Source organism: Eumetopias jubatus, unplaced genomic scaffold (assembly GCF_037043125.1).
Source record: "Eumetopias jubatus isolate StellerSeaLion01/CBP00866 unplaced genomic scaffold, mEumJub1_p1.0 scaffold_3, whole genome shotgun sequence".
NCBI classification, from domain to species: domain Eukaryota; kingdom Metazoa; phylum Chordata; class Mammalia; order Carnivora; family Otariidae; genus Eumetopias; species Eumetopias jubatus.
This window is the reverse complement of record NW_028274809.1, coordinates 125,651,397-125,674,750: the sequence shown is the minus strand read 5'-3', so window position 1 is coordinate 125,674,750 and position 23,354 is coordinate 125,651,397. Positions and strand designations below refer to the sequence as shown.

At 42.4% G+C, this 23,354-nt stretch overlaps 1 long non-coding RNA gene across 2 annotated transcripts in view; it reads right to left on the bottom strand.

Annotated features, from left to right (window-relative positions):
• Positions 1 to 13,343: 13,343 nt before the first annotated feature.
• LOC114209186 (uncharacterized) overlaps positions 13,344 to 23,354 on the bottom strand; it is a 30,084-nt gene continuing 20,073 nt past the window's right edge. Inside the window, exons 3-5 of one of the 2 annotated variants that reach the window (XR_015767890.1) lie at positions 21,529 to 21,570; positions 20,822 to 20,939; positions 13,344 to 13,698 (exon numbers count right to left, since the gene is read on the bottom strand). This is a non-coding gene — a long non-coding RNA (uncharacterized LOC114209186). The remainder of the gene's footprint in view (positions 13,699 to 20,821; positions 20,940 to 21,528; positions 21,571 to 23,354) is intronic. The other variant, XR_003609277.2, reaches the window with a different exon arrangement.

Here is a 23,354-nt window from a genome sequence, read left to right as displayed (position 1 = left end):
TAACAAGAGGCCCAGGTGACGGGCACATGCTCATAGTAGCAGAAGCACCACTTTAGCAAACTTGCTCTTGACCTCTAGTCAATAGCCATTGCATTCCTTTACTTACCTGAAAGATACTTATGTAGCACTGTATTTGTTTGCTAGAGCTGCCATAACAAAATACCACAGCCACGGTGGCTCAAACAACAAAAAGCTCTTTCCTCACAGTTCTGGAGGCCAGAAGTCCAAGATCAAGGTGTCAGCAGGTTTGGTTTGTCATCGGTTTCCAGATGGCCATCTTCTTGCTGTGTTCCCATGTGGTCTTTCCTCTATGTGTGTAGGCCCTGATGTCTCTCTGTGTGTCCTAATTCCCTCTTCTCATAAGGATATCAGTCATATTAGATTCGGGCCCATACTAATGGCCCCATTTTCACCTAATCACCTCTTTAAAGTCCCTATCTCCAAATACAGTCACATTCTGAGGTACTGGAGATTAAGGCTTCAACATTTGAATTTGGAGGGAGGATACAGCCCAGCCCATAAGAAGCATTACCATGTCTAGCCATGGGGCTAAGCCTGGGTTACAAACGCGAAGGGGATGGACTTGGTCCTCAGGCAGCTTATAACTCTTCACTGGTCACATCTCCCCTCGTGTTTTGGCTACCCAGACCATGGGGTCTGCCCAGACCATGGCACCACAAGTCTGACAGGCTGTGCTGCCTGCATTGGCCACTCGCCCAGCCCACCAGGAGGAGCATCTAGTTCCCTTAACCCTTGGCTGGGGAGAGCAGGTACACCCTGTGTAAATGTCAGGCAAGATGTCAGGGAAGACTCCCTCCCACAAAAACAAAAATGATCTATAGATGCTAAAATTTCTGGATAAAAGTATGATGACAAACAGTATATTTATATAGTCTAAATGTATCTCCCCATAAGATGTTTATTAATCACAACGGGAAAAAAGTAACCTGATCGTGGGGAAACTTGGCAGACACCACCTTAAACAAGTGACCAAGTTAACATCACCAGTAAAAGGACACGTCAACAGGGGCGCCTGGGTGGCTCAGTCAGTTAAGCGTCTGCCTTTGGCTCAGGTCATGATCTCAGGGTCTTGGGATCAAGCTCTAATTGGGCTCTCTGCTCAGCAGAGAGTCTGCTTCTCCCTCTCCCTCCACCCCTCCTCCCAGCTTGTGCACACACACACAGTCTCTCTCTCTCTCAAATAAATAAAATATCCTTTTTTAAAAAGGACATGTCAACGTGTACCTCCTAATATGGTGATTAAGAAGGTCACAATATCATTTCTGTAGTATTCTTGTCAAGAATTCATAACCTCAATCTAATCATGAGAAAAGATATGAAAATTTCAAATTCAAGGGCATTCTAAAAAATAATTGGCCAGTACTCTTCAAAAGAGTCAACATCATGAAAGACAAAGGAAGGCTGAGAAATTGTCAAAAATAGAATACAAGAGACTTCCAGGGAAGATGGAAAAGTAGGAGAACCCTAAACACCCCTCATCCCACGAATACAACTAGATAACACCCACATCAGTGTAAATAACCCAGAAAATGATCTGAAGACTAACTCTCCACAGCTTAATGTAGACAGGAGGCCACATCGAGGAGGTTAAGAGGGGTGGTTTCATGGTTGGGAGCTAAATAGACCCACAGGACTGCCCATGGCAAGAAGAGACATTGGCAGGTATGGAGAGTGGGGAGGAGCAGGCACCTTAGGTTTGGGAAACCCAACACAAGGGAAACGAATAACATTTGGTTTTGAAAACCAGAGCCTAACCTCATGAGTTCTTACAAATCAGCAGGACATAACACTTGGAACTTTAAAAACCAGCAGGCTCAGCTCTGGGAGAGTTAGTGGGCAAGAGTAAACTGAGTCCCCAACCCTAAAGAGATAGCACAACAAACAGCTCCACTGAGATACAGCATAGAAGCAGCAGCTTGAAAGACATCTGGGGTATTAGAAAGGGAGATTTGTTTACTAATCTCAGAACATGTGCTGGAGGTGCAGGGATTGTTGGGAGACTTCTCCAAAAACAAAGAAGCGGGTGGGTGCCATTTTCCACATCATCCCCAAGCCTAGACACACAGACACCTGTGGAAACCAACATCAACACCCTCCATAACTTGCTTATACTGCAGCCCCACAATCACACACTTCTGTGGATCATCCCCCTCCAACCTAGCTGGCCTTGGCAGTTTTCCCAGGCAGCTGCAGGACCTGTGCAAACCTTGCTGGCACCTGCATCCTCCAGAGCCCATCCAAAGTGATGCCACAAACCTGACAGTGTGTAAGAAGCCCCAAGAGAGGCCAGCACCACTTCAAAGTGACTCCCCGGGAAGAAGGGAAGATAACCACACATACCAGTAGGACTGCAGCCCCAGCAGTGGGTTGGGGCAGACATCTAATCTGACTGTAGGCCCTGCCCAACACAAAACCTTCTCAGGGGATAATACAGGGGAAGCACCCTGTAGTTTGATGCTATGGCATCTCTGGCAAATGCCTGGTCTGACTCACCACAAGCCCAAGGTGGTCCCAGACTGGTCCACTAACAACATAGGGATAACCCTGCCATAAGAGGCAAAGAGAACCATTGTAGATGACTGGACTGAAGGCAAAAGCAGCTCAGCCACAACAGCAGAGCACACACAACACACATAGGAGACACCCGTGAAGCACCAGGTTCTGGTGAACAGGGGATATTGCATTGCAGGCACTACAGGACCTCTTCTTCATAAGGCCACTGCTTTCAAGAGCAGGAGATGTAGCTGACTTTCCTAATACATAGAAACAGACACAGAGAATTAGACAAAATGAGGAGACAGAGGATCATGTCCCAAATGAAAGAACAGGACAAAACTACAGTAAGAGAGCTGAACAAAACAGAGATAAGAACTTAAAGTAATGATAGAGAATTTAAAGTAATGATCATAAAGGTATTCACTGGACTTTAGAAGAGTGGGGGACCTCAGTGAGACCCTCAACAAAGAGATAAAAAACATGAAAAAAGAACCAAAAACCAATCAGAGATGAAGAAATTAACTGAAATTAAAAATACACTAGATGGAATAACTGAAATTAAAAATACACTAGATGGAATAAATAGTAGACTAGAGGAAGCAGAAGAACAGATCAATGACCTGGAGGACAGAGTAGGGAAAGCAATCAAGCTGAGCAGGAGAGACAAAAGAAAAAGAACATAGACTTAGGGAACTCAGTGACACCATCAAGCAGAATAACACTCACATTATAGGGATCCCAGAAAGAGGAAAGACAGAAAAGGGGACAGAAAATTTCTCTGAAGAAATAATAGCTGAAAACTTCCCAAATCTGGGGAAGGGAACAGAAATCCAAACCCAGGAGGCACAGAGAGCCCCAAAAACATAAACCCAAGGAGGTCCACACCAAGACACATAGTAATTAAAATGGCAAAAAGTAGTGATAAAGAGAGAATTTTAAAAAGTAGCAAGAGAAAAGAAAATAGTTACATACAAGGGAAACCCCCATAAGGCTATCAGCTGGTTTTTCAGCAAAAACTTTGCAGGCCAGCAGGGAGTGGCATGATATATTCCAAGGGCTGAAAGAAAAAAAACCTGCAACCAATAATACTCTATTCAGCAGGGCTATCATTCAGAATGGAAGGAGAGATAGAGTTTCCCAGACAAACAAAAATTAAAGGAATTCATGACCACTAAATCAGCCCTACAAGAAATGCTTAAGGGGACTCTGAGTGGACAGGAAAGACCATAAGTAGGAGTAAGAAAAGTAGGAAGCACGAAAGCAGTAAAACTGAAACTCAGTGGTGAAGGGATTCACCAAATAAAAGGATGTAAAGTATGACACCATATACCTAAAACAGGGAGAAAGAAGTAAAGAATGGGTTGGGAATGTGGGTGAATGGGATTAAGAATACACTTATCATGATGAGTGCCCAGTAACGTATAGTGTTGAAACATTATAGTGTACCCCTGAAACCAATATAACACTGTATGTTGACTATACTGGAATTAAAATTTTTTAAAAATAGGAAAAGACATCTAAATGCAATCTCAGATTGAATATGAAGCAAAAAATATTAATGGGAAAATGGGAGAATTTCTTATAAGGTCTACAGATTAGTTAATAGTATTGTATCAATGTTAATTTCCTAGTTTCCATAATTGTATTACAGATATGTAAAATTGTTATTATTAAGGGAACCTGAGTGAAGGGCATGTGGAAACTTGGTGGTATTATTTAGCTTCTCTGTAAATCTAAAATCATTTTAAAATTAAAAAAGAGCATTTGGTAGAACTTTGGTTTGGTTTATTAGGGTAGAATGCTAAACTGTTCTAACAGACAGCCCAAACAATACAGTGGCTTAAAGAATAAAGCAGTCTTCCCTCACATGGCAGTCCTGAGGTATGGGGCCAGACTGAGAGAAGGGCTGTCCTTCATACACAGTCACTCAGGTCTGTCGGTTCCCATACTCTGGGGCTTTGTTCTCTCATAGGCTCTTTAATGTTGAGTGCACAGAGTTCTATACATGTATGTTATATCAATCTTGCTAATTATGTTGTTAAAATATTGCATCACATTTTTTTATGATTTTATTTATTTATTTATTTTAGAGAGAGTGAGCCTGAGTCAGGGGGAGGGGCAGAAGGAGAGGGAGAGGGAAAGAATCTCAAGCAGACTCTGTGCTGAGCTCAGAGCCCCATGGGGGGCTCAATCTCACAACCCAAGATCATGACCTGAGCCAAAACCAAGAGTCAGAGGCTTAACCGACCGAGCAACCAAGTTGCCCCAAAATACTGCATCACATTTAAATCTGGGGTCTATCTGATAAGTTACCAAGAAAAGTTTATTATGATATATTTCACCATGGTTGTGGATTTCTCCTTGTAATTCTGTCCATTTTTGCCTTCTATATTTTGAGGCCATATTACTAAATGCTTGTGTAAATGGTATCTTCTGACACCATCTTTTTGCACCCACTTCAGAATTTCTATATCTTCCCACTGAATTGTTCCTTTAGCATTATACTGTGACATATTTGTTACTAACCATGAGATTTTTGCCTTTAACTTGGTTTCATCTTTTTTATGGCCATATATTATTTTCTCTTTGTAGTTTGTATTTGCTTCACATTCAGTTCCCATCTCTTCATTTTTGCTCTGTGTAGTTGTGTTTTAGACGTGTGTCACAGAATTAGGTTATAGCTGGACTTTACCCCCTCACTCCCCTAATAATCTATGCTTTTTAATTCTTGTACAATAATTCAGATCATATATATTTGATTTATTTCTATCACCTTATTTTATATTTTCTACATATCCTGCTTTTTCATGGCTTATTTCTTCTTCTTTCCTGCCTTCTATTTGATTATTTTTTCTCTATATTGTTTTTCTTTCTCTCTATAGTTTGAAGTTTAAACATTCTATTTATGTTCTTTCATTATTAACTCTTAAATTTTTAATACATATACCTGACCTAACAAAGTTCAAAATAACAAACTTCTCTTTCTTTCTCCCCAAAATACAAATACCTTAACACTTTAACTCTAATTACTCTGTTCTCATCTTCCATGCTGATATTATTGTGTGTGTGTTTTTTTAAGCACCTGAATTGGTCACTATTATCCATCAATATTTGTTTAGATTTATCCACATGATACCAGGTTCTGTGCTCACCCTTACTTCATGATTTTACTGCTTTCTTCCAGGTTGCATTGCCTTCTTCTTGAAGTACATCCTTCAGTATTTCATCCTCTAAAAGTAGTAAATCTTCCAACTTTTGAACTTAAAAATGTCTTTATTTCATCCTCACTCTTAGATGAGAATTTAATTAGAAAGAGAATTCTAGGTTGATACTCTCAGAATTTGAAAATATCCTCCCATTATCTTCTGGCTTATATTATTGTCATGAATTCTGATTTTTATTCCTTTTTAGATATTCTGTCTTATTTCTCTGGTTTCTTTAAATATCTTTTCTTGTCTTGAAATCCTGAATCTTCAAAAAGATTTGTTCCAAAGTGGCAGTATTTGTATTCTCCTTCAGGAATGATTGTGCTTCTTAAAACTAAGCATTCGATATCTTTTGTCAGTTCAAGGAACTTCAAAGTTGTTAGCTCTTCCAATATTGCTTATCCTTTTACTCAATTTCTCCAGTGACAACTCTTGATAGACATAACTCGTATGTTCTCATTCTATCCTCCATGTTTCATAACATCACTTACATATCTTTCTCTTTATCTCTCACTATGCTGCATTCTTGGAAATCTCTTCAGGAGTATCTTCCACTTGACTATTTCTCTATTCAATGGTGTCTATTCTGCTGTTTAAATCACTCACTAAATTTTTTCCAATGATTTTTTTTCTAAAAGTTCTATGTGAGTTTTCAAATCTGCCAAATGTGTTCTAATATTGTCTTGTTTTTATGACTTTAAATCCTTCTTTTTGTATTTAATCACTTAAATATTTTTATTTCATATTATCCTTAATATATTGTCATTCAATTATCTAAAGTTCTTAAGGGTCTAACCTGATCTTTGTTGTCTCTGCTATGCAAATTTTATGTCCTGTGTGGGAGTACATCTCCCTTTCAGAACATCTTTGCATTCATTCTTGCAAAGAGTCCTAACTGTATTCCTTAATCTGGGGACAATTTTTATGAAAAATGTTTGGTTTGGACCCCATCAAAAAGAAGAATTTCTTTTATATAACAATATCCCTGATGAACATGGATGCAAAAATTCTCACCAAAATACTAGACAATAGGCTCCAACAGTACAGTAAAAGGATTATTCACCATAACCAAGTGGGATTTATTCCTGGGCTGCAAGGTTAGTTCAACATCTGCAAATCAATCAATGTGATACAATACATTAATAAAAGAAAGAACAAGAATTATATTATCCTCTCAATAGATGCAGAAAAAACATTTGACAAAGTACAGCATCCTTCCTTGATTAAAACTCTTCAGAGTGTAGGGATAGACGGTACACAATCAATATCATAAAAGCCATCTATGAAAAACCTACAGCGAATATCATTCTCAAAGGGGAAAAACTGAGAGCTTCCCCCCTAAGGTCAGGAACGTGGCAGGGATGTCCACTATCACCACTGCTATTCAACATGGTACTAGAAGTCCTAGCCACAGCAATCAGACAACAAAAAGAAATAAAAAGCATCCAAATCAGCAAAGAAGAAGTCAAACTCTCACTCTTTGCAGATGATATGATACTTTATGTGCAAAACCCAAAAGACTCCACCCCAAAACTGCTAGAACTCATACAGGAATTCAGTAAAGTGGCAGGATATAAAATCAATGCACAGAAATCAGTGGCATTTCTATACACCAACAACAGGACAGAAGAATGAGAAATTAAGGAGTCAATCCCATTTACAATTGCACCCCAAACCATAAGATACCTAGGAATAAATCTAACCAAAGAGGCAAAGAATCTGTACTCAGAAAACTATAGAATACTCATGAAAGAAATTGAGGAAGCCACAGAGAAATGGAAAAACGTTCCATGCTCATGGATTGGAAGAACAAATATTATGAAAATGTCAATGTTACCTAGAGCAATCTATACATTTAATGCAATCCTTATCAAAATACCATCAACCTTTTTCAAAGAAATGGAACAAATAATCCTAAAATTTGTATGGAATCAGAAGAGACCACGAATAGCCAGAGGAATCTTGAAAAAGAAAAGCAAAGCTGGTGGCATCACAATTCGGACTTCAAGCTCTATCACAAAGCTGTCATCATCAAGACAGTATGGTACTGGCACAAAAACAGACACATAGATCAATGGAACAGAATAGAGAGCCCAGAAATGGACCCTCAACTCTATGGTCAACTCATCTTTGACAAAGCAGGAAAGAATGTCCAATGGCAAAAAGACAGTCTCTTCAACAAATGGTGTTGGGAAAATTGGACAGCCACATGCAGAAGAATGAAACTGGACCATGTCCTTACACCACACACAAAAATAGACTCAAAATGGTTGAAAGACCTAAATGTGAGACAAGAATCCATCAAAATCCTAGAGGAGAACACAGGTAGCAACCTCTTTGACCTCAGCCGCAGCAACTTCTTCTTAGAAACATCGTCAAAAGCAAGGGAAGCAAGGGTAAAAATGAACTATTGGGACTTCAGGAGAAAAAGCTTTTGCACAGCAAAGGAAACAGTCAACAAAACCAAGACAACCAACAGAATGGGAGAAGATATTTGCAAATGACTTATCAGATAAAGGGCTAGTACAAAATCTATAAAGAACTTATCAAACTCAACACCCAAAGAACGAATAATACAATCAAGAAATGGGCAGAAGACATGAACAGACATTTTTCTAAAGAAGACATCCAAATGGCCAACAGACACATGAAAAAGTGCTCAACATCACTCGGCATCAGGGAAATCCAAATCAAAACCTCAATGAGATACCACCTCACATCAGTCAGAATGGCTAAAATTAACAAGTCAGGAAACGACAGATGTTGGCGAGGATGGGAGAAAGGGAAACCCTCCTACACTGTTGGTGGGAATGCAACCTGGGGCAGCCACTCTGGAAAACAGCATGGAGGTTCCTCAAAAAGTTGAAAATAGAGCTACCCTATGACCCAGCAATTGCACTACTGGGTATTTACCCCAAAGATACAAATGCAGTGATCCGAAGGGGTACGTGCACCCCAATGTTTATAGCAGCAATGTCCACAATAGCCAAACTATGGAAAGAGCCAGGATGTCCATCAACAGCTGAATGGATAAAGAAGAGGTGGTATACACGCACACACACACACACACACACACACACACACACACAATGGAATATTATGCAGCCATCATAAAAACCCAGAAATCTTCCCATTTGCAACCACGTGGATGGAACTACAGGGTATTATGCTAAGTGAAGCAAGTCAATCAGAGAAAGATTATCATACGATCTCACTGATATGAGGAATTCTTAATCTCAGGAAACAAACTGAGGGTTGCTGGAGTGGTGGGGAGTGGGAGGGATGGGGTGGCTGGGTGATAGACATTGGGGAGGGTATGTGCTATGGTGAGCTCTAATGAAGGGGGGGAAATTGGAGCAGGAGATGAACCATGAGAGACTATGAACTCTGAGAAACAAACTGAGGGTTTTAGAGGGGACAGGGGTGGGGGGATGGGTATTAAAGAGGGCACGTATTGCATGGAGCACTGGGTGTTATATGCAAACAATGAATCATTAATTAATTTAAAAATTAAGTAAGTAATTAATTAATTTAAAACAATGTTTGGTTTGGCTGCCCCTGGACCATATGGGTAGTATAAATTTACTACCCAAAACGCAGATAAAATCTAACCCTGCAATTATGAATTTGGAAGAAGAGGGAAGGGGGGGGTCTCTTTTTTTCAATCAAAGACAGACAAGCTTTCTGTTATCTTTCTATGCCAGTGCACAAATTTTCCCAGTCCCCTTTCACTGGGGGAGGATAGCCATTTGAGCATGTGGATTGAGGAGGGGTTTGGTTCGGTTGCAGTTCTGTCTTTTTCATCAGCTTAGGGTCAAATGTCTTGTTGTCATGTGCACATTAAAATCCAAGCTCTAGGACTATGGAGACTGGCCACCAGGTCTGTGCTCTCCCCTAGCCCAAGGAATAAACAAGAGCTTATCATTCTGGTTTCAGTTCCTTCTGTGTCTGGAACCTGGGGATTTCCTCTCTTTCTCAAAGCTACTCAGTCATTCGGAAGACTCTTTGCTATAATTTGTCCAGAATTTCTGGGTATTTGCTGAAGGATTTGAGATGATCCTGTTTTGCATATTTCTAGAACCAGAATGGTTATTAAAACAAGCTTGTTCCCTCCCTGCCTCCACTTTTTCTGGTTCCTTAGTTCCCAGCTTTAACGGTTTGGCTTTTGCTCCCCTTTCTCTGGAGTGTTCTGTTCTAATAACACCAAAATGTGCACACCAAACTAATCTCTCTACCTGAAATGCCCCTGTACCCCGCCTTGACCTGTTTACTTAACTCTTAGCTATCCATTAACCCACAAGGCCTATTTCGTCTTCTCTAAGAAGCCTTGCCTTTGAACCTCTATAATCCCATAGATCCTGGTGCTTATTTCTATCTCACTTACTACATTATAATAAACATATGTTTTAGCATCTCCCTCCTCAGTTAAGACTCTTGAGCTCTGGGGCTGTGATTTACTCATTGTATCCCCCGCACCTAGCATAGCATCTGACACATAGCAGGTGTTTGATATGTTACTTAACTGAGTAAATGAACACAGACAAGTTCCATAATTATTGCCTTTAAAAGGTTTAGCTGTCCGCCCCCCCAAATCCAGAAAACTTCCAGTTTCCTGGAAAACATTTATGCAAGACTATCATTTGAGGAAGAAAAGGGGTGTATGTAGAACTCAGAACAATATATGCCTGGGATAGACGGTACACTGTGCTCCCTCCCCTCAGCGGGGTCAACCTGAGATAAGAAAGATGTGAAATCCAATTAAACCAAATGTTCAGATCCTTCCAATGCCTTGCCATAAAATGTAGTTCAAAGGCTCAACCTGTCATTCAAGGTCATCGAAGATCTGACACCTAGTCTGCCTTCCCGGTGTTATTTTCTGCTCTCATTTCCCTAAAATGATTATTAATTTCTTATTATTGTATTATCACCCCTTGACCCAAACACCCTCGTCATGCTAAGTTCAAGGGCTCAAAAAGAGATGAGCTGGTTTGTTTTTGTTTTTGTTTTTTACTACTGGCTTACTTTATGCCTTTTAGGTAGATAACAAAGGAAACAGAATAGATGTAACTGTGTTCCTCTCGGCTGTAATAAAAAGTCCTCTGCTCCTTGCCTACATTACCGTGAACTTTATATAAGAGTTGGCTCCCAGTCTGTGAGCAGCCCTCCCACAGCTCAGCTCCAAGGGAGGGAAAAGAGGCTGATATTTTAGGTCTAGCATGACTCGAAATGGCAGTCATCTCTGCCTCTCCCCACCACCCCCAAAGACAAGGGCACCGGGAAGCTCCCTGATTTGTGGTCCCCTGGAGGAACTCTGCTCCTGAGATGTCACTTTTCCCAGTGAAATCTGCTATCTTGTGGAAAAGGATTTCAATGAACTGATTACTTCAGAATAAGTGTGTAATTATTTCTGTGGTCAACTGAGACAACATCACATGGGAAATAAGAACAGATGTTGCCCAAAAAAGAATTCAGCTTGGCAGATGCAGAAACATGGTGGGGAGAGCACAACCTCGGACTGGCGGGCTGAGGAATTGCAAACAGCTGCTGGTCTGTGGAAGGCTCCAACTAAGAAAATGTCTCCGCAGGAAGGGAAGGAACTCTGTGCTCCCCAGGCCCCACCTCCTCCGGCTAAGGATGAAGAAACTGAGGCCAGAGAGAAAGGAGGGTCAGAAACTTCATCTGTTTCTTCCACCCTAAGATTTCCTTTTCTGGAAAATGCAGAAAGCCCCCACCCCCCGAAATTGTTTTCTTTGGCTTTTCCTATACAAAGAGTAGAAATCATAATGAAGCACTGTCAAATATTTTTGGTCTGCGGAGAAGCCAGGAAACTCCACTGAGTGACTGACATTCCAGAGTGGCTTCTGTCCTCACAGTGTGGCCAGGTGGCACTGAGCACTGAGCACTTAGCTCTGAGAAAGCCCTCCTGGGCTCCCTTAGCCTCCCCGTGAAAGGAAAGCCATCATTCACTGGATCCCACCCTGCCCCAGCTCTAACGGAACATGTCTCAGGGCTGGGAACGTTTACGAATTTCCTCCACATTCAGGAAATATTCTGAATATCTTTTCTACTCTCTATTTATAGTTTATGGCAGTCTGCAAATGCCAGTAGTATCCTGAGTTTATTTTGGGCCCCTGGTGTGTTCCAAGAGAGTTCTGTTCCTCTCGGCCTCCTCTGACTTCACTGTCTCGGAGGAGAGAGCAGGCTTGAGTGACCACCTTCTGCAAGAACTTTCTTCCCTCCCTCCCTCCCCCCACCGCCATGCCTCTTCCCCTGCTGCTCCTTCTCTTCCTCCGTGAAGCCTTCCGGCTGGCCCCAGATACCGTTACTCTCTCCTTCCTCTCGTCTCCCAGAGCACTTTCAGAAACTTCCATTATAAGATAGCATTTCGTGTGTTCCAAGAGTTGGTGTCCTCACTCTGCTCCCCAGCCAGACTCTGAGATCCAGGTGGGAAGGACTGAGTCGGTGGCACCTTCAAACCTCACGGAGCCCAACACCTCACCTGGCACATTCAAGCTGCTCAATAGTAAGGTCTGACCATGAAGATGGAGGTGAATGCCTGAGTCACCGTCCTTCTCTCTCCCTTTCTCCTGAATCCCAGGCTGCCTCCCCATCCCCACACCTTCCTCGTTAGACTCTGAAAACAGGAGCTTAATGAGCATGGTGCTCCTATGAGGTAATCTAAGCCCTCATTCCTGCTCATTCTCTGTCCAACCTTGGCGGTGACCCTGACCCACAGGAGGTTTTAGAAATTATTGCACAGTTAACAATACTATATTATGTGCTTGACATTTACTAAGAGAGTAGATCTTAATTGCTCTCACCAAAAAAAAAAAGGTAACTACGTGAAGTGATGGATGTGTTAGTTTGATTGTGGTAAACACTTCACAAGTATGCGAATATCAAAACATCACACTGCACACCTTAAATATATACAATTTCTATTTGTCAATTATGTCTCCATAAAGCTGAAAAAAGGAATTATTTGTCCAGATGATGAGAAAAGTAATTATCCTCAGGCTCTCTCCTGTTCTGAATGTTTCTACACTTAAAGATACAGCTCTAGACCCTTCAGAAAGCTCTTTGAAATTCAAATCTAGGGTCTCTGGAAGGTTCATTGGAAAGCGAACTCTGGGGTGAATGGGCTCTCACTGCAGAGGACAGCAACCGCTTTGCATAAGGGCTCACTCAAGGAAAACTGGAATACTTAAGAGCTGTATTTTTCTCTATTGGTGGGAAGTGCATATTTATAGGACTTAGATTTAACTGCTTTATTGATTAGAAGAATATCCAGGAAGGAATTGCTACTGTTTTTCTGCTACACCTACCTACAAATGTTAGTATCTGGGCTGATTTGAAGGATGACACTATAGGCTTAGCTTTTCCACTCTCCTATCAGTTCTTTCTGAACCCTGAGAGCAGGCAGCTCAGCCCTGGCGTCAGGGTGCTCAGCCCTGCTGCAGACACTTTCCCAGTCCCAGCCAGCCTCCAGGGGTATCTGAAAACCCAACTGCCCTGGGCTCTCTAGTCCACTGCTACTCACTCTTTAGATACTAGTAGTTAGAGGCTCCAGGATTCTTTTTTTTATTTTTTTTAAAGATGTATTTATTTATTTGAGAGAGAGAGAGAGAGAGAGAGCATGAGTGGGGGGAGGGGCAGAGGGAGAGGGAGAAGCAGACTGCCTGCTGAACACGGGGCTCTATCCCAGGACACTGAGATCATGACCTGAACAGAAGGCAGACGCTTAACCGACTGAGCCACCCAGGGGCCCCCTGAGACTCCAGAATTCTGCTCACAGCAAAATCCTGCAGTTATGTGGCAGTTTTTAAAGAGCACAATGAATTAGAAACCCGTTGTTGAAGAGATCTTCACAGATAGGAAGAGAAGCTGGTACAGCCGTTTCAGTTGTGTTCTAATTCTTGCCAGGGAATGCCTCCTTCATCAGTATCCTCTCATCCTCTGCTGTTGTTGGGCACTGCTGAGAGAGAGAGAGAGAGAGAGAGAGAGGGAGAGAGATGGTGGGGGCAGTGGGTGGGAGGTGGAGAGGGGGAGGAAACATGATAAACCCTTGCTCTAGTTTTGGTTTGCAAAGAAAGAGGCCACTTTTGTGGCGCTTAACTTTACCATTAGTTTTGGTGATAATCAAGTTGTAAACATCCCAAAAGACCGAGTCAGTGTTCATCTCCTCCTCGCATGTACACACACACACACACACACACACACACACGCACACGCACACGCACACACACACACGACTACTCTCTTCACTGGAAGAGAGTAATGACAAGGGATCTTTCAAAGGTCTCTGCTCTTATTTATATTTCCAGAAACTTTTTTTTTAAAGAGGTATAAGAGGCACTGTTGAGAAGCAAATCATTTGTCAAGCGAGCCCTTGAAGTTAGGCAATGATTACACTGTGCACACATTGCACAAGGACACATCCTGTGTTGCTGCCCTGGCACCAGTGAGCCCCGGCATTGAAAAAGGCTTTGTGGGGAAGACAAGAGGCAGAGGGGAAAGAAGGAAGAAGGTTGTTCCCTTACTGGGAGGAATAGTCTTTAATTAAAGCCTCATCTGGCTATTGAGTTGGGACTGTGGGACCCTGAGTACTTTTTGCTTAGTGCCTGGTGTTCCTCTCTGAGTACTACTGGGCAGTGTTAAGTACCAGGCTGATCCTTGACCGCTGCCCTCACCTAATGGTCACACTCTTATTTGTGCAATAAAATGTGCACTAAATACAACCACAAAAAATTTTTAAAAAATAAATACAACATATAGTCTGACATTCTTCTGTTTCCCCACCAGTTCCATTATCAGGATTGTCTAGAAGGCTTAGACTTTTTTTAAAGATTTTATTTTTATTTATTTGAGAGACAGAGAGAGAGCACAAGCAAGGGGAGCAGCAGAGGGAGAAGCACGCTCCCCACTGAGCAGGGAAGCCCGATGCGGGGCTTGATCCCGGGACCCCGGGATCATGGCTTGAGCCGAAGGCAGATGTTTAACCATCTGAGCCACCCAGGTGCCCCTGGAAGGCTTCAACTTCTGCTCCTACCTTTGGCTCTGCCCCCAGAGACCCCAGTCAGCTCTAGCCTGCCCGTAACCAGCCAGGAGCATAGAAGAGAGCAGGGCTGAGCTGGCCCTGTCCTGGGATCAGATGTTAACAGGTGTCCCCTGCTTCCCAGAGACCAGCCTGTCAGGTCCAGGAAGTAAGTTTAAAGCCCCTGCCCCTCTTCCCTTCCTTGTAATTCTTAGCCCTCCTAGTCCTCTGTCTGTGGTAAGTCCTCATAAATATTTCAGCAAGCTGCTGATAGAGGAGCAGAACTCTTGCTCTGTACACAGTCGGCTCCAAAAGTTCTTGAAAGAGAAGATAAATCAAGTCATTCCCATAGCCCTTCATCAGCCGCAAACATGACTAATTAGCTCATGAGTCAGACGCAGGCAAAGGTGACAGCACTTCAATTTGGGTCGGAAATGTTCTCACAAACAAGGGCAGATGGACACGGTCTGCCGGCTTTGATGCCACAGCATCTATGCCCCCGAGCTGTGACTTCCTGTCATTGGTCAAAGTCACAGGTGATTGGAGTTCTATGTCCAGGAAACGGCTGCAACGGTGAATCAACAGTTCCGCAAAGGAATTACAGAAAGAGTCAGGTTGCCAGTAAAACCCTTTCCTGAGATTTCAAGTGACAAAGGAAAATGGGAGGAACCTGCAGGCATGTTTGTCAACAAGCAGAGTTACGTGAACAGGACTAACCCTGCTGCACCGGGAGGTCTGATGGAAGTTTGGCAGGAAGGGAGGTGTCATGTCAATGAAGATGAGGGTGAAGATGATAAAAGGGGAGAGGAGAGATACAGATAGAGATGCTAGATGCAGACAGACACACATGGCAGGGCCTGGAGGATTAGTCATATTGAAAATAAGAGCAGGCTAAAATAAAATCAAATAAATAAAATAAAAACAGGATATAGAGAAACCTATGAAACAGAGAAAAGGAAAATCAAGGGGATAATTTCATCAAATCCAAGATCATCACTTTCTTCCAAAGCTAAGAGGAAAGTCATCTCCTCCAGGAAGCCCTCGTCTGTTGATTTGTCTCTACCTGATCCTCCACTAGCCACTGGCTCGTAAGAGACCGAGCATCTATGATGCACAACGGCTACCAGGTCAAGCCAGATCTAACATTCTCCAAGAAGCTTACGAGTTAGGGAGTGAAGACAAATTCACAAATAACTTTTTTGGAAGATCATAAGTGACAGAGGCATGCGAGTGGTCCACACAAGGGACACAAATCCCAGAAATGCAGAGTGGGAGAGGCTGCTCCCCTGGGAAATCAGACTTCTGTATGCATCAGGCTAGTCTGCGTCTGCCCAGCCTTGTCATGTGCTCCTTCATGTCTTGGGTCCCGGCACATTCTGTGTGCCTTTGGTTTGTCCCCTTAGCTGGGTGCTGTAGCCGAGTAAAAGCAGCTCCCACGTTTGCTAGACCTCTCCTACACTCCTTTGGGGCCCAGGGGTGTCTGGCACTGGTCGGTTCTCTGGAACTGCTTGCTGAAAACAAAATTTTCTCTCCTATGTAATCAAACTAGCAGAAACATAAGACATAGCAGATCACCTGAGAATAACTGCAGTATTTGAAATATGTTTTCAGGATTTTCCCATTGTTTAGTTCTTAGCAGACAAAGGCCTTTATGAAAGGAATGATTTCTTCCCCCAGCAGGCCAAATGATGCTTTCGGTGAATCATTTCTTTATTTCGGTTTTAGATTGCATCTCACAAAATCACCTCAGGGGCAAATCTCTCCAAATGAAACCATTAATAAGAACTGATAACACCACAGCAGCTTTTCAAGACTACCTCTGGAGGTCAAGCACATCACAAGCCGGAGCTCCAAGTCCACTTGTAAATCTGCAACGGAAGTTCTTGGGGACTCACACTAACCCCCCCACCCCACCCCCCACCCCACGCCCTCTCTGGCTGGCCCCCTAAGTGCTACTTTGAAGAGACCAGTCCTGGAAACAAACATAAGAAGTCGTGAACCTGGACAGAAGGGAAATAGGCAGCTTGGGACAAGTTTCTTCAGAGAAAAGGGCTCCTGCTGACCCATGGCTGAGTTGAGGCAAGTGTTCCTCCAGACCCCACAAGGGAGGCAGGAGGGAGGGAGCAGTTTGCTCTCAGCCCCAGGCCGACTGCAGCATGACTGTCCCCAGCAAAGGCAGCCCGAGCTCACCCCTCTTGTCACCTGCCCCTGCGTGGGGGCCTGGATGGAGGCTCCGAAGAATGGGCGTGTTGCCAGCAGCCTATTTATCAGCTCATTACTGATGTCTCTGGGCTCTCAGCATATCAGTTTGATTCCAAACAGAGCCCAAAACTCACCACTGATAGTTCTTTAATCTTTCTGATATTTCTAGAGGGGAGAGCATAAATTCACCCAGACAGTCTGGGGACTGACTTCAGGGACCAAGGCTCAGTTTTCTCTTTTCTCCTAACACACAGGGCCTGGTCCACTCAAACCTGCCCCTGGAGGGGAGCGGCCCCACCGGCTTGGCTAGGGCCTCGGATCTCCAAGTGTGGTCTCCAGACCAGCAGCATCAGCATGACCCGAAGCTTACTAAATATGCAGTCTCTCAGGTCCCACCCCAGACCTGTAGAATCAGATCCTGCCTTCTAGCAAGACCTCCAGATGATGCGCATGCACCCTGAGAAGCACTGCTCTAAACTAGTAAGTTCATTCCTCAGACTTTATGCCGGGGACGTGATGAGCCTCACAGGGCTGGCAGGTGCCCGTGTTCAGGTACCGCGGCTGTGCTCATAAAGACAAAACCTGGGAACAAACCCAACGTAGCAAAGCGATATTTACTGAGTGCCTACTATGTGACACTGAAGACAGGAGGACCAAAACAGAGAAAGTCCCAAAAATATGGTTGGTGTCATCAGATGGAACATTACCTAGCTGTTGTTAAAAAAAAAAAACAAAACCCTTTGGAAACAAATAGTCTGCTGGGAGAGTCTTATTCCTGCCTTCCAGCTTGGCTCACTGACTGTGATCCCCTCCAGGCAAACAGTTCATGAAGTCTGCTAGACTGGGGTGGGGGGAGGGCAGGGAAGAGGGGACATTTCTCTTTGCTAAACAAAATAAGCAAACACGGAAGGGTCTCAGCCACTAGGGCCCCCTGGAACAGTGTGTGAAAGGAATCCAAATCCACTTGCAAGACTTGTGCTGCACAAACGTGACTGTTTGCTTTCACTTTTTCTCCCAGTGTGCCCATCCCCCGACCCCCACCCCGGGGGCATCCTCCACTCCCTCCCTGGGGCGGCACGTGGCCCCATCAGTCTGATCTCCAGGGTGCTCACTGGGCAGATTTATGTCACCATAACCATTCTTTTTTCTTAAAAGGAAGACAGCTCAGATAAGCACGTGCGGTTTAAGCAAACATAACTTTATTCGGCTACAGCCATGAGAAGGGTAATAAACTCTGAAGAGTAGATCTTCCAGAGAATATAGCAATATTATCTCGCTAGCCCAGGGCTGGGTTTTACGGCTCCTCCTAATAGTTGCCCATAAATCATCGCTTTACTTAGTATTATCCAAACACAGCAAAGTCACTCAAGCAACACTTCTTATAACGGTAAAGCGGCTGGCTTTAGGAAAAGCACCCAGCGATACTGACCCCAAGCCGTTGGACCTGTGGTGCTTGGGCCCCCTTCTCCTCTCAGGGAACATGGCTGCTGGAAATCCAAGTCCAGCTGAATTTCTTCTTGTTGGGTCTTAGCTAATCCTCTTTCTTGATCACTCAACCCTCTCTGGCCTGCTCCAGCACTCCCAACCTCTTGATTCTCTCACCAGTCTCTCCCATCCTTATTCATGTCTCACTTATTGATTAATTCAACAACCAAGCCCCATACTGTGTGGGATGCGATGTCCTCAGATGAGCCAAGGGACTCATTTCTCATCTGGGGAGAAAGCCAGACTGCCTAGGTGTCCATGATGTCACCAATGTTGGTAAGTCACATTTATTTTGTAATATTTAAATAAAAATGGCCTTGGTCCCCTTCTACTACTCTTCTTTGGCTCTAAATTTCAACACCTGCTGAATTCTCTCCCATCAGTCCACCTGGTCCTGTCGCGCATATGAACTGGGCTTTGTCTGCATCCTCTGCCCCACCCTAGTTGCCACCTTGCCTGTGTCACTCCCCAGAGTCCCTCTGCCTGGCTTCCCCTCTGTGTCTGGCAGAAACACTTGATTCTCCCACTTTATCATGAGGAGTTCTTTCCCTGCCTATGTCTCTCTCCAGATCTTTCCTTATGAATATGAAAGCTCACTCCGTTGACTGCTAACCAAGAGCCATCCAGGAAAGGACTCCAGATTTGGGTAGCACAAATTACAGTCTTTTAATAGGATCAGATTCTCAGGCAGCTCCCTTCCCAGTTAGCTTCTCTAAGGTATTATATTTCATACTGTAGATGTATAACTATATTAAGAAAGAAGAAAAATCTCAAATCCATAACCTAAACTTCCACCTTAAAAACTGGAAAAAGGACAAACTAAACTGAAAGCAAGCAAAAGGAAAGAAATAATAAAGATCAGAGCAGAAATTAATGAACTAGAGGATAGAAAAATAATAAACAAAATCAATGGAATCAAAACCTGGTTCTTTGGAAAGATCAACAAATATTTAGCCAGGCAACCAAGAAAATATTGCTAGAGTCAGAAGTATAAGAAGGGATTCCAGTGCTAACCTTACAAAAATAAAAAAGAATGTAAAAGAATATTATGAACAGTTGTGTGCCCATAAGTTAGATAACTTAGATGGGATGGACAAATTCCTAGAAAGACACAAACTACTGAAATTGACTCAAAAAAAATAGAAATTCTGAATAGACCTTAAAATAAGTGAAGAGGTTGAATTAGTAATCAATGAACTACCCACAACAGGCTTAGATGGCATCACCATTGAACTCTTACCAAGCATTTAAAGATTTTATACCGATTCTTTACAACTCTTCCAGAAAATAGAAGGGGAGAGAACACTTCCAAACTCACATGCGTAGCCAGTATTACCCATATACCAAAACCAAAGAAAACTATATAGACTATTATCTCTTATGAATATGGACACAAAATCCTCAATGAAATATCAACAAACCAAATTTAGCAACATATAAATTTAGTTATACACTCTTAACCAAGTGGGATTTGTCCCAGGAATGAAGATTGATTTACTATCTAAAAATCAATTAATATACTAGACCAAATTAATAGAATAAAAAGCAAATGCTAGATGATCATCTCAATAAATGCATTTGACAAAATCCAACATGCTTTCATGATAAAAATAGTCAACAAATTAGGAATAGGAAGAATTAGGAACTTCCTCAACCCAATTTAAAAGCATCTACAAAAACCCTACAGATAACATTGTGCTTAATGGTAAAAGACCGGATAATTTCCACCTAAGATCAAGAATAAGACAAAGACATTCATTTTTGTCTCTCACCCTTTCTACTCAACATTATATGGGTGATTCTGGCCAGAGCAATTAGGCAAGCAAGACAGAAAAGAAGATCCAGGTAGGTAAGGAAAAACAAAAGCACTTGATGAGTGGTTACTTAGGGCTGGGGGTGGGGATAGAAAGGTGATAGCTAAGAGGTCAGGTTTCTTTTTTAAGCAAAGTTTGTACATATCTGTGAATAGGCTAGAAGTCATTGTATTGTGCCCATCAAATGGGTGGATTGTATGGGATGTGAATTATATCTCAGTAAAGCTATTCCAAAAAAATAGTGACCAGAGAAATGAGAGAACTAGAAGAGAGGATAAAAGTATAAAATTCAGAGAGGGTAATCAACATTAACTCGCCAGAGTCAAAGTCAGTAATAAAAGAGTTCCTTCGACTTGGTGATCATCAGGACAACTGTGACCTGCTCTCAGAGAAAACTTGTCCTCCTATTTTGCCAAAACCGGCTGCTCATCCTTTCCTCTCAATCACTTTCTTTCTGCTTTTTCATTGAAGTCACTCCAGAACTCTCTCCTCTACATCTTGTATCTTTAATCATATCATTCATACTTTTCATTCTTTCACTCAACAAATATTATAACACCTACCATGTGCCAGGCACCCCTCTGGGCTCCAGGAAACTTCTGATAGTGGTTGTTGACAAGGACTATGTTATGTGGCCATTGCTAGCTGCAAGGGAGGCTGGGAATTATTTTCATTTTCCAGCTTCAATGATAGATGAAAGACAAAGGAGAAAAGGACAAATTAGTCTTGAATTAATCAACCTATTTTTCTTCCACACATTTACAAATAAAACTTTAAAACAAATTTGAATACAGGTCTGACAGCAAGAATTATGTTCATGGCTATTGGAGAGCCCAGATACCCTCCAGTGGTTCTCCACCATTTGATTAATTACTCAGGCCAAAAATTTAGAGCCACATTTTTAACTTCTGTCTTTTTACTCATGCCCTGCATAATCTTGCCCTGTGAAGCAAGATCTTCAAAATATATCTCTTCATCTTCACTGCCACCCCCCTACTCCATGCATCCACCATCTCTATCTGGCCTGTTACAACAGCCTCTATTCCAAGCTCCCTGCTTTCGCTCCTGCCTCTCACTGTCTACTCTTCACAGCATAGCCAGACTGATCCTCTCAAAACGGATATGATCATGCTAATCCCTTCTGGAACAGGCTCGAACAGCTTCTCACTGCACTCAAAATTAAATTTAGTGAAGAATGGATGACCTTTCCAATAAATGGTGCTGGGTCAAATGGCTACCCATATGTGTAAAATTGAAGCTCGATCCCTACCTCACATGATACAAGGAAATGAAGTCTAGGTGGACTGTAGACCTAAATGTGAAAGATAAAATAATAAAGTTGCAAAACAAAAGCATAACAGAAGATCTTTATTTGCTTTGAATAGGAAAAGATTTCTTAAACAAAACACAAAAAACACAAATGATAAAAGAGCTACATTAAAATTAAGAACTTTTCCCCCCTAAAAGACACCATTAAGAGGATAAAAAGGCAAACCACAGAGTGAGAGAAGGTATTTGCTCTATAAATATCCAACCAAGGATTTGTGTCCAGAATATATAAAGAATGACAAAATTTTAAAAAAGACAGTCAAGGGCGCCTGGGTGGCTCAGTTGGTTAAGCGACTGCCTTCGGCTCAGGTCATGATCCTGGAGTCCCGGGATCGAGTCCCACATCGGGCTCCCTGCTCAGCGGGGAGTCTGCTTCTCCCTCTGACCCTCTTCCCTCTTGTGCTCTCTATCTCTCATTCTCTCTCTCTCTCAAATAAATAAATAAAATCTTAAAAAATAAAAATAAATAAAAAATAAACATAAAAATGTTAAAAAAGACAGTCAATTAACAGAAAAAAATGGGCAAAAGATTTGAATAGTTACCTCTCAAAATAAGATATCCTAATGGCCCACAAATATATGAAAATGAAAATGTGCTTAAGGTCAGGAGTTATCAGGAAAATGCAAATTAAAATTACAATGGCACACCACTATATACACAACAGCATGGCTAAAACAAACAAGCAAAAAGACAAGCTATCCCATGCATTGGCAAGAATATGAAGCAACTGGAACCCTCATCAAATGCTGGTGGGAGTAAAACATGATGCAGACACTTTGGAAAATTGACACTATCAACTGAAGTTAAACATACATTTATCCCATGAGCTGGCAATTTCATCTCTAGACTTATTCCAATAGAAATACATACATAAACACCAAAAGACACATGAATGCTAATAACAGCTGTATTTGAAATAGCCAAAACCTGGAAACCACCCAAATGGATAAAGAAACGGCAGAACTTTCATACAGTAGAATATGATACAGCAATGAGAATAAGCAAACAATTACCACACCCAACATGGAAGAATCCCACAATATCCCACAATATTGAAGGAATGAAACCAGACATAAAAGAGTATATACTGCGTGACTTCACTTATATGAAGTTCAAAATCAGTGATTCTGGAAACCAGAAGGTGGAGGGAGGGGTGGCTGGGAAACAGCACGAGGACGGGGTGCTGCTCAAATTCTGTTTCTTAACCTTGAGTGCCGGTTACACAGGTATATTCAGTCTGTACACTTGGGATTTGTGTATGTTTCTGTGTGTTTGTTATGCTTCAGTTAATAGTTTTCCTTTTTTACAATCCCATATGCTAAAAAAAAAAAAAAATCAAACTGCAAAAATCAAAATAAAACAGCATAAAATTTAAGTCCAAAAGTGTCCTCCAAGCCTTGCACGGTCTCACCAGGTTCTTTGGCCTTCCTTCACCTCCTGCAGCTCCCCCCTTGCTCACCAAGCCCAGCCCCTGCCTTCTGGTGTTGCTCAGACACACAAGACAAGCTCCCACCTCAGGGCCTCTGCACCTGCTCTTCTCTGTCCAGCATCTTCTTCCCGAAAGCTAACACACGCTCACTCCCTGATTTATTCAGAATTCTTACCAAATGCCATCTCTTCGGAGAGGTCTTTCTGACCACTCATCCTAAATAGACACACGTCCTCTCTGTGGTTACCTGCTTTCTCTTTCTTCCTCAGTCTGCTCTTATATTATTTTCCTGCCCCTGCCGTAATGTGACCTCCATGATGGCAGGAACCTTTTCTTT